At 48.1% G+C, this 14,132-nt stretch overlaps 1 protein-coding gene across 1 annotated transcript in view; it reads right to left on the bottom strand.

Moving 5' to 3' along the window:
• VWA5B1 (von Willebrand factor A domain containing 5B1) overlaps nt 1-12,206 on the bottom strand; it is a 67,580-nt gene extending 55,374 nt beyond the window's left edge. Inside the window, exon 1 of the mRNA XM_077931422.1 lies at nt 11,556-12,206. The gene's annotated coding sequence lies outside the window, so the exon portion shown is untranslated. The remainder of the gene's footprint in view (nt 1-11,555) is intronic.
• Nucleotides 12,207-14,132: the final 1,926 nt, after the last annotated feature.

The following is a 14,132-nucleotide window of genomic DNA, read 5'->3' as shown; positions in this document are numbered from 1 at the left end:
CTTTGCAAATCTGCAGGAGGCCAGAGTAGAATGAGAACAGACTTCAGCCGCAGCTACTGGCTTGTGGATTGGTTGAGGCACCCTGGAATTCCGTGGTTCAAGTTGCACAGCTCTGAAGTGTAGTAAGGCTCAAAGTGTGCTGGCGTTCGTCAGCCATCCACAAACACTAGTCTAGTGGTGGTTGGTGGGCACTGGGGCCAGAAGGGTGGAAGGCACGGAGGCCAACACTAGATGGCGCCAGAGTCAATGACAGGAAGAGCTAGTCAAAACAAAAAAAAAATTCCTTCCAGTACCACCTTAAAGACCAACTAAGTTAGTTCTTGGTATGAGCTTTCGTGTGCATGCACACTTCTTCAGATACACTGTGTATCTGAAGAAGTGTGCATGCACACGAAAGCTCATACCAAGAACTAACTTAGTTGGTCTTTAAGGTGCTACTGGAAGGAATTTTTTTTGTTTTGACTATGGCAGACCAACACGGCTACCTATCTGTAACAGGAAGAGCTAGCAAAGCCTACTTTGGGCCGATTCTCCTCCTCCTTGCTGAGTTGTACATGGGCACTAAGTTCAGACTAAGGAGGAGGAAGGAGACAGCCAGGGCCATGCCTTGGGCTGGTTGTAAGTAAAAGAAAAAGAAAGCAAGTGGAAACTGGCTGAAGTTGGTGGGGCAGTACCCTGTTCACTCCGATGGATCAACTTCCACTGTCCCATCATTGGCCGCCAATGTTCTCGTTCTCTCCTTGAGATGAACTGAAATTTCCTCTGGGCATTCTTTGGAGGGAAGGCCTAAGATTTTCATTGTCCCCAAGTTCCCCTAGCTAAACCCACATTGCCAAGTTCCCCTAGCAAGCCCACATTGCAGAATGTGCTCTGAATATCATCGCCATTTTTTAATGGCAACCATCACCCCCCACTCCCAATACCTGGGAATGGTGGTGAAGGGTATCGAGATGTGATGGCCTGGGATTCGGACTCAGAGGCTGAACCTGAGGAATCCCAGCCTGCACAGGAGTCCCCGCCTCCAGAACCAACTGAGCTGGGGCTCGGGCTTGAGCCTGAAGGGTCCTCACCTGTGCTGGATCCTCAGGTGCAGGCACCAGCTGAGTCTGCTCTGGCTCCTGAGGTGATGGAGGACCCATTGCCTGCAGGTGCTCCACTCTCAGCCCAGTCAGGGGAAGCTGAGGTTGCCTCTGGGTCCGGGAACCCTCCAGCCTCTCCTGAGCTGCAAAGGCTCAGGGCAGAGAGGCGGAGGGAACTAAGTTCCCGCAGGAGGAGTGCTCGCCTCCAGGCCAGGAGAGGCGAGTCAGCTGTGGACCGGGGCCGCCCTATGCCTCGGGGCAGATAAAAGCCAGCCAGCCCCAGTCCCAGGTTGTGGGAGCAACATTGTTGGCTGTTCCTACCTGACCTTGTCCTGCTCTTCTGCCAGAGTTCCTGACCTCACCCAAATCCCTGCCTTGGACCCAGCTACAGCTTTGACGGACTGCCTCCAAACCGCACCCTTGACCTCGGACTGGACTCAGACCTCGCTGCACGGTTAACCCTTGGGACCAGCACACGAGAGCTACTAACCATGACGGCTATGCAGTGGCATAGCATGGGGGGTGCAGGGGGGGCCGGGCGCAACATCTGGGGGTTAGGGTTAGGGGGCGCAAATCCACGGGTTAGGGGGTGCAAATTACTTGCCTTGCCCCGGGTGCTGACAACCCACGCTACGCCACTGCGGCTATGCTCTTCCTCCACAGTTGGGTTTCCCATAGCTGTCCACTGTAATAGGGTTGCCATATGGTTTTCCTGGACATGTCTTCTTTTGAGGGGCCAGCGTGCCCATCCAGCTGGATTTTTACACTTTAAATGAAATGTTCAGGTTTTCGGGGTTTGTTTTGATTCATTCATTCATTCATTTCCGATGGGGCACATGCATGCTCGGGAGGGCACTGTGCCCTGGAAGCGGAAGCACCACAGCGGGATCTGGAGTGAGGTCTGCAGCCCATGCTGGTGCCACCTCTGCTGCAGCCATCTCCGGAGAAGTGTGCGGCCTGTCACAGCCTGCTCTAGGTTTCTTGATGTCTCCGGCAGCCACCAGGCCCTGCTCAGCCTTCTGGGGGGCACACCAGGTGCTGTGTTGTTTCCTGAGGCCACCAGGCCTGGCCTGGGAGGAGCTGCTCAGCTTCCCATCGTCTGGAGACGTAGCGTCTCATGAGCAGGAGGCCAAAGACAGCAATGGTAATAGAGGGGAGGGATGGAGGAGGTGAGCAGGCAAGCGAGTGTCCTCTTTTTTGCTCTTCGGACTATGGCAAGCCTACACTGTGAGAACAGGATGCTAGACTAGATGGGCCACTGGCCTGATCCAGCAGGTTCATCTTATGTTCTTATTTTTCTTATGTGTGAAATCATTCTTTCAGTGTGACAGCACCTACGCCTGACACATAATTTCAGGATGCTCATTTATTTTCTTAAAACTTGTTGATTTTTTTATGTGTTTTGATCATTTTATTATGTTTAGCGTCTGTTTTCTACTGCTGTTTTTATGAACATATTATGCCATTTTATGTAAACTGCTTAGAGATTTTTTTAAAAATAAAACATAACGGTACGTAGTTAAATAAGTTGGTTGGTTGGCATCCTTCTGCATCGGGAGACGATGGAGGAGTGCCTCTCTGGGGGTGAAGTCAAACCATTGGAAGGTTAAGTAAGTAAGTAAATAACAACAGATAATGGGAAACGTATCTTTATGCCTGAGACCCAAGTGACTCAGAGCCAGTCAGACTATCCTCCGGACTAGGTGAGCAAATAATCTGATCTGGTATGAGGCAGCTTTCTGTGTTCATGTTATCTGCCTTGAACTCTTGGGGGCAGGTTGGCTTTAGAATCCAAACAGATAAATGAAAGAGAAAATGTGTGGAGACTGTAAGGCTGTAACAGAAGAAAGCTGCAGGTTGCTTCTCTTGACTGATGCGCTAAGGGGTCCTCTATCTGCTCTTAACAATCTGACGACCTCCTCTTTGGAAGGAAGATGAGGAAGATGAAGGAGGGGTGATTTATGTCAGGACTGTCCTTTTCTTGCAGGAACGTAAACCAGGGATTTAGTGTTCCTCTCCAAGTGCGTTTATGGTGGCGCACTGGTGTTGTGTTGATATGATGGGAGGAAAGAGGTGATGCTTGGGGAATGTTAATCCGCTTGCATGCCTTTGTAGCAAATTACAGCATAATAATCGTAATAATGTTATTATTTGTATGCCACCCATCTGACTGCATATAAAATCTGGTTATTTAAACATTAAAAGATAAACATCCATTGTTACGGTACACAGCAAAGCAATCCCAGTCAAACAGCACAGTGTTTAAGGCAGGTGGAGAGATCAAGGGAAAGCCTGTGTAAACAGTTGTGTCCTCCAAAGCCGGCGGGATGCCAATGCAGATGGCGACTCCTGTATTTCAGCATTCTGTTACACTGATGTGACCAGTGGGAAATATGCTATGGGGAGGGAGGAGCCTCTGGCCCAGGAGCCAAATGCAGCCCTACAAGTCTGGCCCTCAAAAAAGACTCCTCCTCAGGCCACACCCCTTCCTAGGGCAAGCCTCCCACTTGCCCAGCTCCACCCCTTTCTCAAGGGCATTGGCCTATTGGAATGGGTCCTTGGGGTGCCTCTATTTTGCCTGGATAGGGAGTGGAGAGATGTATGTGGATTAGGGTGTGTATAGGAACCTCTGACACGTGTGGCTGAACAATTGCTTACTGAAGCAAGTGCAGGGTCAGGTCCATGGCCCCACGCACTTTTGCCTCTGGATCCATCAATGCCTGTCATGCAGTTCCCAGAAGCTTTCCCATGGGGCAATGCAGCCCTCGGGCTGGAAAGGGGCTCCATTCTTGCCATTCAGACATGAAAAGTGATGGATATGCAGTAACGGCAGCCAGAATCCTGTTGGCCCAAAAGTGGAAACAAGAGGAGATACCGACAATAGAAGAATGGAGATCGAAACTGTTAGACTATGTTGAACTGGACAAATTAACTGGGAAAATTAGATATGCTAAAGACCAAAAGTTCATCAAAGACTGGGAAAAATTGGTTGACTATCTGAAAAATACATGTGGTTTTAACACAACGTTGGCGGGACTTCAAGAGGCTTTGTAAAAGACAAATAAGTATTGTTTATTAAAAATAAGAGGAGTAAGGGGGAATAATGGCAATATGGGAAAAAAAAGGAATGTGTATTAAAGTCACAAAACGAATGACTATCAGAGACGCTGAAGGAAGTTCAAAACAGAAATAATTTGTACTAATTTGTTGTAATCTGGATAAAATGTATAATTGGATGAAAATTTAAAAATTATTTTTTTTAAAAAAGAAAAAGAAAAGTGATGGATTTGCATTGCTCTGCGCAGAAGAGCAAGCGGGTCACAGAACCATGGATCAGCTGTTGGAGAAATGGGCATCTGTTCAAAGTTCTTCAAATTAAACCAGAATTCATGGGTGAGATAGTGTGTATGTGTGAGGCACCCCAGGCAGAGTAAATCAGAGGGATCGTACAGGTACAGGACAAGGGAACCAAGACTCATTCCCAGATGCAGTAATATCACATGTATATTGATGCAACACATCAAAATTGGAAGTCTTACTGCTAGAATCTGATGCACTCAATAAAGAACTGAATAATTGTAAAGGGACAGGCCATTAATTGCTTTTTGAGTTGTGTGTGAGCGTGGCCCGAGCCAATCTTTGAGGGCTGCCAGATTATTGGACAATGCAGATCCCTGAACCGACAGGCGAGCTGTTTGCCAGCAATTTCTTCGGCTGGCTCCCAGTCATTTTTGCTAAATGCAAGTCAAAGCAAAATCATATGTAGGGAGTGGGGAGTGGAGAAGGCAGCAAACTGGAGTCGTGTTTTTGTGTTCATCTACGCCTCCAATCCATGAAAGGCTTAGCAGCATTAGTATTCCACACGTCATGTCAGCTGCTGAAGGGTGTGTGCGTGTTTGTGTGTCTTGAACTGGGACCTGCAGTGACCAGCAGCCTTCAGCTCCTTACTTCTTGCACAATCAACCAGCCAGGCCATAAGGTAAGATGGTCTCATAGGCTGCAGTATCAGCCTGTGTGCTCTCAGCTAACTCTGAAGGTTGTAGCTACATGCTAAAGAGGAGAGGGTTTGTGCACCTTCAATAAGTGTGTGGCACGCTGCACCTGCTGAAATCTCCTCTTCTACCCAACATTTCCCCCCCCCCAAATGCTCTTTATTGAGTTTTCTTTAACATAAACAAACAAAATAAATACTCTAAAATTCAACAGTCATATGTCTACTTATTTTCTAAACGCTCCATCGCGCACGGACTTCCCTCCCTCCCTTCAACAGGCTTTCATATTGAATTTTCTCTTTTTTCGCAGATTCTTAATAGCATCCTATACACATCACAAAATTTATTTTAATCCTACTACAGTCTTTAAGCTTCTACAGTTATTACCTATATACTCAATAAATTTACTCCATTCATTTTAGAACTTTGTTTCCTCTTGGTTACGGATCCTGTGGGTCAGTTTTGCTAATTCTACATATTCAACCATTTTTGTCTGCCACTCCACTAGTGTTGGTATTTCCTGAGTCTTCCATTTTTGGGCTACTAAGATTCTGGCAGCAGTCGTAGCATACATAAATAGTCTCTGATCTGCTTTTCTTATTTCATCTCCTATCAACCCCAGCAAAAAGGCTTCCGGATTTTTTGGGGAAGGTATATTTGAACAGTTTTTTCAATTTGTTGTAAATCATATTCCAAAATTTTCTCATTTTTTCACATGTCCACCACATGTGAAAAAGCTTTCTCTTCTCCCCAACAATTAATGGTGTCGGAGTCCTGAGGAGGTCAGCTGAGCTTGCAGCCTGATAGAGAGGCAGCAGACCTGATCAAATCCCTCCTTCAGAGCTGGGTTGACAGTCTGAGCAACGTGTCGCCTCTAGTTTCCTTGGCAGCCTCATAAGAACATAAACCGAGCCTGCTGGATCAGGCCAGTGGCCCATCTCATCCAGCATGCTTTTCTCACAATGGCCAAACAGATTCCTCATAGGAAGTCCACAAACAGGACCTGATTACACGAACACTCTCCCCTCCTGTGGTTTCTGGCAACTGGGATTCAAAAGCATCGCTGCCTCAAACCATGGAGGCAGAGAATAGCTATCGTGGCTAGAAGCCTCAATAGCCTTCTGTTCCATGAATGTGTCTGATCCTCTTTTAAAGCCATCTAAGTTGGTGGCCATCCCTGCCTCCTGTGAGAATGAGTTCCATAGGATAACTGTGCGTCCATGCGCCCTGTGTCAGAGCACAAAATGAAGGAAGGATTCTTGGGGATCAGGATCCCGAGGATCCATTTCACGGGGTGAGTTGAGCAGGAGAACACTCAACCTGTTTCGTGAATAAAAAAAAAGAGGGGGCTGCAATTTTCCAGGAGTGAAGGCACCATTTAAATATAGTTTCACACACAATGGAGTCTTGATATGACAGCTAATAATTGCATGTGAAGAACAGAGTCTTAATGGAAATTGATTCAGTGGAGCGTAGGTGTGACAGAACCTAGAATCTCAAGGGAGCAGGGAGAGGCCTCCTCAGACTGGGGCTGCCATAGGCCGAGGAGATTTGACTGCCTTGGGGTTGTGCTCAAAGAATAGACCTGTGCTTTCTAACTTGTTCATGGACAATCTAAAGTTAGGAGTGAGCAGTGAGCTGGCTGAGTTTGCCGATGGCACTAAATTGTACAGGGTCATCAAAGCAAAACAAGAGATCATGAAGAGATCCAAAAAGGACCTCTCCAAATTGAGTGAAGGGGCCGTAAAATGGCAAGTGGAATTCGACATGAAGAAGTGTAAAGGGATGCATGTTAACAGTGGCGGAGGAAGGGGGATGTGGTAGGAATGGCCTGCCTTGGGTGCCACCACTGATGGGGGTGACAAAATGCCGGGCGGCACTCACCACGGGGCCTGTAGCCCACCCAAGCCACGCATCTCTCCTGGCAGCTCCGCGCTGCCCCAGACAGTCCATCCACCGCCTCCCCCTCAGCTGTAAGGCAGCTGAGTGGGAGGAGGCAGGTCCCAGGTGGCCCAGCCCCGTGGGCAGCTGGCCCGGCCCCTGGGCACAGGGCACGCTTGCCACCCCAGGTGCCTGATCAGCTTGCTCTGCCGCTGCATGTTAAGACAAAATAATCTTCATTTCACACATATGCAAAAGAGGTCTGAATTGGCAGTAATGGACCAAGGGTCCTAGTAGACTTTGGGGTCATATTAGATAGCTCGATGAAGGTGTCAATGCAGTGTGCAGCAGGTGTGAAAAAGGCAACTTCTGTGCTAGGGAGCAATGGGAAAGAAATTGAAAACAAAGCTACAGATATCAGAACGGTTGTTATACAAATCTATGGTGCGACCACATTTGGAATATTGTGTATACAGTGGTACCTCGGGTTACATACGCTTCAGGTTACATACGCTTCAGGTTACAGACTCCACTAACTCAGAAATAGTACCTCAGGTTAAGAACATTGCTTCAGGATGAGAACAGAAATTGTGCTCCGGCGGTGTGGCAGCAGTGGGAGGCCCCATTAGCTAAAGTGGTGCTTCAGGTTAAGAACGGGCCTCCGGAACGAATTAAGTACTAAACCCCTTAGTTGTGATTGACTCACCATGAAAAGGATATTGCAGAGTTGGAAAAGGTTCAGAAAAGGGCAACCAAAATGTGAGAAAAGGTTCCTGCATTTGGGACGTTTACAGAAAAGGCGAGTGAGACGTTGCATGATAGAAGTTAGTTTTAAACTTCTTTTTGGCTGCTCCTTGGTTGTGTGGCTCTGGGCAGGGGGTGTCTCATGATGAGCTCCTGCACTTCCAGATTCCCACCCCTATTTGGCAGTGGCACCGTGGCTCTTAAAGAGCATTCCCAGAGAGGCTCTCCTCTGTGTCAGGTGAAAAACTTTTTATTCACCCATACTTTAAAACTGTGTTTGAAATCCATGCTGTAAACTGCTCTGTTGTAAGAATGAATGTTTAGTTCTCTTCTTTTCCGTTCGCTTTCTAAGATTATTATAGATTGTATTTTTAATATTGTTTCATTTGTGGAATATTTAGTGATGGACTGCTAGGCAAAGGCCATCATCAACTCCAGACAGCTCTCCAACAGGTGTAGTTCGCGGGGTGCTTCAGGTGTCCACTTTTGTGGAGCCCCACCATGTGATCAGCAGCTAACCCTTCATGGCGTTCCAAACCTACTGGTTCCAGCCAAGCTCCAGTTAGCCCCATGACGGACAGCTATACAACAGGTGAAGCCATTCCGGGCATAGAGATGGACCCATGCTGCACATGGCACCTCCTTCCCTGCTCATTGTTGCTCATTGTGCAACTGTTAAGTGCAGAGGAGCCCTGCCTAGATGACTGGCTGAGTTTTTCTTTCTGAAGCCCACTTGATCCCAGAAGCTGTTCAATAAAGGCAGGTCACTCAAATGGGCCACCTGATGATGATGATGATGATGATGATGATGATGATGATGATGATAAAATTTTATTTATATCCCGCCCTCCCCAATCGAAGCCAGGCTCAGAGTGGCTAACAACAATAAAAGTAACACAGTCTACATGAAATCAATTAATTGAAATGCATTCTAAAATCAATTCAAAATCAAATTAATGGCAACCATTGGGCTAGAGTTCTGTGGGGATTACCAAAGGAGCGGGTCAGACTGTGCCTTGGCCAAAGGCCTGGTGGAACAGCTCTGTCTTGCAGGCCCTGCAGAAAGATGTCAAATCTCGCAGGGCCCTAGTCTCTTGTGACAGAGCATTCCACCAGATCGGGGCCACGGCTGAAAAAGCCCTGGCTCTGGTTGAGGCCAGCCTAACCTCCCTGTGACCCAGGATCTCCAAGATGTTTTTATTTGAAGACCGTAAGGTCCTCCGTGGGACATACCAGGAGAGGCGGTCCAGTAGGTATGAGGATCCTAGGCCGTAGAGGGCTTTAAAGGTTAAGACCAGCACCTTAAACCTGAGCCTGTACTCCACCAGGAGCCAGTGCCGCTGGTATAGCATTGGGTGAATGTGACATTGTGACAAGTGGGTGGCCTCGGCTCAAGCTGGATGTCCTAGATTGGTTGGATGCAGAGGAATAGTGGGAGGAACCAGCTGAGGAACCACCAAGGGAAGAAAGCTTAGAGCCCAAGAAATGGTGGTGGGACAACGATGAGTAGTCAGAGGGAGAAAACTAGGAAGAGGAGGTGTTGGAAGCTGAAGAGGTAACAGGACTTAGTGAGCTGGGAGAGTCTATGACAGAGAGAAGTCCAGAATCAGAAGCTGAGGCTGAAGCAACAGAGGAGGGAGGGTCAGAGGCAGAGAGGAATCAGGCTGGTGAAGAGTCATGGGAGTATTCCCCTTCTGCTGCGACAAGCTCCCCTCCCCACTTTCTCCCAGAACCAGAAGAGGACTGAAATGGGTGGAGCAGCAGCAAGACATCACCATGAGAGACTCGAGTCTAAACAGAGCAGAAGGCCTCTGTGCCCCCATCTCCTGTGCTCTTTCACCAGTATAAGTGGCCCTCCAGCATGTCAAGAATCATAGAATTGTTGAGTTGGAAAGGACCCTGAGGATCATATAGCACCCTGTGATGCAGGAATATGCAGCTGGCCAGTATGAAGACTACAGGATCTCTCTGTACAAAACTCAGCTGTGAACCAGGATGTCCTCAGTTCAGATCTTCCCTCTGCCACAAACCCAAGAAGTACCCTTAGGTAACTGCCTATTCGCTTGGCCTCAGTCTTCCCATCTGCAGAACGGGGATAACTATACTGACCTACCTCAAATTACACAAGGCTGTTAGAGTGATTAGTCAACCACACCAGAAGAATGTTAAGTTTACTTGTTGCAAGAATATAATATTTCCAGTTAATTTCCTCAAGTTTTTGGAAGTGGTGAAATAGTAAATTCCAAGGTCCTTTGGAAGATGTGAGGACATGAGATTTCTACTGAATACCCCTGGGGAATTCTCAAAAGTGCAGGGAGTGAAACAGAGCTCCAAGGTTTAGCAATGGCACATTCAAATCTTGAGATTTCACACACTCTGCTAGCCCAGGAGGGACTGTACCAAGTCTGAGTATCACACACTAGAGTTGTGATCATGTATTTAAGCTGTCATGGTGTTGATTTCTCCACAACAATGGTATGGGTGGGTAGATGCAGTAGCTCCAACGGCGTCTAATAGTAACCTTGCGATTTCAAAAAATGAAAAGAAAAAAAATGGGGGGGGGGGAATGCAGCCAATCCTGTTTGAGAGTGAGACTTAATCTGAATCAAGTGGCAATTAGCTCCAGAACCTACCGGTATTTATCATGCAGTGCCTCAGCCCCCCTGAGTGAAATGCAAAGGTGATTCGACAGACTAAAGCTATGCTTCAAAACATGTGCCCAAAACGCTCTTCTCTCACTACTAACTTGTCCAAAACATCATGCGCTTGTGGGGGGAAGACTTTGGGGGTGGGCAAAGCACTTGACTCTCAGCCCTAGCCCTCCGCTGCGATAGATGAAACCATTTTGAAAGCACTGCAAAAATCATTGCTCACCCATGGTTTAAGATTATTTTAACAAATAACAATGTGCTGATACAGTGCAGTCAAAGTGCATGGAACTTTCCAGAGCTACATAAGACCAGGTCCCTGCCCTGCACAGCTTACAATCTGCATGTAACAAGAGGGGAACAGAGGGCAGAAGCAATGGTGGGGAAGAAGAAAAGAGGGGAGGGAGGAGATAGGGGAGGATTACAGTTCATGATGTTTCATATGATCTAGCAGCTTAGCAGCCATAGAGAGGGTAATTAATGAAAGAGATGAAAGCCTCTGCAGGCTATCTTGTTGAAGAGGTCTGATCTAGAGATGATATTCAGGCAGCTTGAGGGAGCCTGTGATTTTCTCATGCAACTCTTTATTCCTACATCCTCCAGAGAGACACCGACCATCAAAACAAGTCTGAATGTAGAGGCTGGATGGATCCAGCACCTTCAATGGCACCTTGGAAGGGTTGTGGTTTTTTTTGAAACTGGGGCTCTGGTGCTGTCTCTCTCTCTCTCTCTCTCTCTCTCTCTCTCTCTCACACACACCCTTTTCAGCCAGCAAAGGGGGTTCTGTGCTGCCCCAGCCTTTTGCCACCCAATTCCACCCAACTCTGCCTCCCCTTTGCCAACAACATCCCTTAAGAGACTGGTGGAAAATGATGCTTTGGAAAGCAGAATCTCTCTCTCTCTCTCTCTCTCTCTCTCTCTCTCTCTCCCCCCCCCCCCCTAAGTAGGAGCTACTAGAGCCTGTAGAAATGTTCAGACAGGGAAGGTGAAGTGCCCAGCTACACATACACAACTAACTAGACATGGAATACGGCGCTATGGGAAGAAAAGTGCAGTCAACAGACAGGCACGCAGAAGGAACGCAGACCCTGGCACCGCAGCAGAGGCCAATCTGTAACACCCCTCGCCCCCCCCCCGCCCTCCAAAAAGAAAAAGAAAAAAGGAGAGATCAAGAAGAGAAAGTCGCTGCTTTGCTTCCCCGTCTTTCCTACCTTGTCTGGAAGGAGAGATGAGCCGGGAAACGGGGAGGTGTCGCGGGGAGAGATGCCGGATCAACTTTGCAGGTTCCTGAGCGCTCGCTCGCTCCGCTTGCTGGGCTCAGTGGTCCAGAACGGGCTGGACCGGTCTAGACGATGGCAAGCCGACAGGAAACCTGTGCTCTGTGTGTGAGAGAGACAGTGTGTGAGAGAAAGCCACAGAGAGAGAGGAGACATGAGATAAGGAATCACGGAGGGAGGGAGGGGAAGGAGGGATGCTCAGCAACCTGTGGGATTCAATAGGCGCTCAGCATCCTGGAAAGGGCACAGGGAGCACCAGCTCCGCGGCAGCCCAAGCCTTGGACCGGTCTCTCTCTCCATCCCAGCTGGGTGGAGGCAAGGCAGAGCTGCCTCAAACGCGAGAACTGCAGCTGCCCTGCCGGTCCGGCTGAGCTGGAGCAGTTTGCCATCTGGCAGGGGGGTATTTTCGGGGTGTCAGCACGCAGGAGAGCACCCTGGACCAGGATTGCACGCCTGAACAGGGTTTCCAGAGCGGTGGCCATCTATCCTACGACAATAGCACTTGCATCCTGATTATTAGCGATTCGTTATTATTTGGTATTATTGGGATCATTTCCCCCCAGTTTGCTCTAGGATCGTCTGCGTTACTCAGCAGTTGCAAGGAACAAGTAGAAGTGATTCCAGTAGACTTTCCAAAGAACTGTGTGTGTGTTGGGGGGTGTTTAATTCTCCACATCTCCTATTACTAGAACTTGGGGGGAGGGAGAACCAATGGAGCTGAACACTGGAAAATTCAGGATCTCACAGAGTTAAGCTGTGCAATTTGTTCCAAACAGCAGTGATAATCACCAGCTTGGGTGGATTTAAAAGGGGGTTAGGTAACTTTACGGACGCGGGTGGCGCTGTGGGTTAAACCACAGAGCCTAGGACTTGCTGATCAGAAGGTTGGCGGTTTGAATCCCCGTGACAGGGTGAGCTCCTGTTGCTCGGTCCCTGCTCCTGCCAACCTGGCAGTTCCAAAGCACGTCAAAGTGCAAGTAGATAAATAGGTACCGCTCTGGCAGGAAGGTAAACAGCATTTCTGTGTGCTGCTCTGGTTCACCAGAAGCGGCTTAGTCATGCTGGCCACATAACCCAGAAGCTGTACGCCGGCTCCCTCGGCCAATAAAGCGAGATGAGCGCCGCAACCCCAGAGTCAGTCACAACTGGACCTAATGGTCAGGGGTCCCTTTACCTAGGTAACTTTACAGATGATAACCACACACCCTAGATTCCCCTTCCACTGTTCTTAGGAGCCAACTCCTAGGGACCAATGTCCCTTCAGCCCCCCAACCCAATAAAATATTTGAGGGGTCCGGGGCCCCCAAAGTTGATGAACATTGCCATTCAAATGGTGTGTGTGCACTGCATCATGCCATCAATTATGTGGGGCAGGGCTTACCTGCCCCACCCCCATATTTTATTCAAGTTGTCACCCCTGCTACTGTTGGAGGCAATATGCCTCTGAGTATTGGTTGCTGGAAGTCACAGGTGGGTTAAGTTGGTGTTGCACTCAGATCCTGTTTGTGAGTTTCCTATTTATCAGGTCACTGCTGAGCTAGAAAGGTCTCTGAGTGGTGCAGCTGGATTCTGGATTTATGAGGTCCTTCATATGGTGTGGCATACATGGTTCTCCCCCTCCCCAGTGGCGTAGCGTGGGGGTGCAGGGGGGGGCCAGCCGCACCGGGCGCAACATCTGGGGGGGCGCTCGCACTCGCAGTGCTAAAATCAGTGCTAAAATCCACGGGTTAGGGGGCGCAAATTACTTGCCTTGCCCCGGGTGCTGACAACCCACGCTACGCCACTGCCCCTCCCCATTTTATTCTCACAACAACCCTGTGAAGTGGGTCAGGGTGAGAAACAAGGGTCGCCAGACACTTTTGAGGCTGTGTGCAGATTTGAACGTGGGTCTCACATCCCAGTCCAATGCTCTACATCTCACTTTGGCCGCAATCCTACTTGAGAGTAAGCCCCTTTGAATTCTTTTTTTATATAATATTTTTTATTAATTTTAACATATAAATTATGAAATGTACCACAAAACTTATCACTTATACAATCTTTTTGGACTTCCATCAGCACCTCTGATGATCCACCATTTTAACCACTTCTTATGCATTTCTTAACTTTATATTGCCTTTACTGTACATCTCTTAACAAATCCTCCCCCTTGTCCATTTTTACAATACTTCTAATAATACTCCTCACAAAACTTCTTGCAACCCTACAAATGTCATCTGTTCTTCACAATTACTTTTCAAATAGTCTGTAAATTTACTCCAGTCTTCTGTGAATTTCTGGTCTCACCGGTTTTGAATCCTTCCTGTTAGTTTATCTAATTCTGCATAGTCCATTAACTTCATCCTCCATTCTTCAATCGTTGGTAAAAGCCCCATTGAATTCAATAGGACTGACCTCTGAGTAGATGTGGCTAGGCTTGCACTGTTAGATGGGAATGATCTTTGGCACATCTACATAGAAGTAAGTTCTGCTGAGTAAAAGGGGACTTGGCCCCCATTTAAATGTGTGCAG

This window comes from Podarcis muralis, chromosome 7 (genome assembly GCF_964188315.1).
Source record: "Podarcis muralis chromosome 7, rPodMur119.hap1.1, whole genome shotgun sequence".
NCBI classification, from domain to species: domain Eukaryota; kingdom Metazoa; phylum Chordata; class Lepidosauria; order Squamata; family Lacertidae; genus Podarcis; species Podarcis muralis.
The sequence above is the reverse complement of the archived record's forward strand: the minus strand, read 5'-3'. Positions and strand labels throughout refer to the sequence as shown.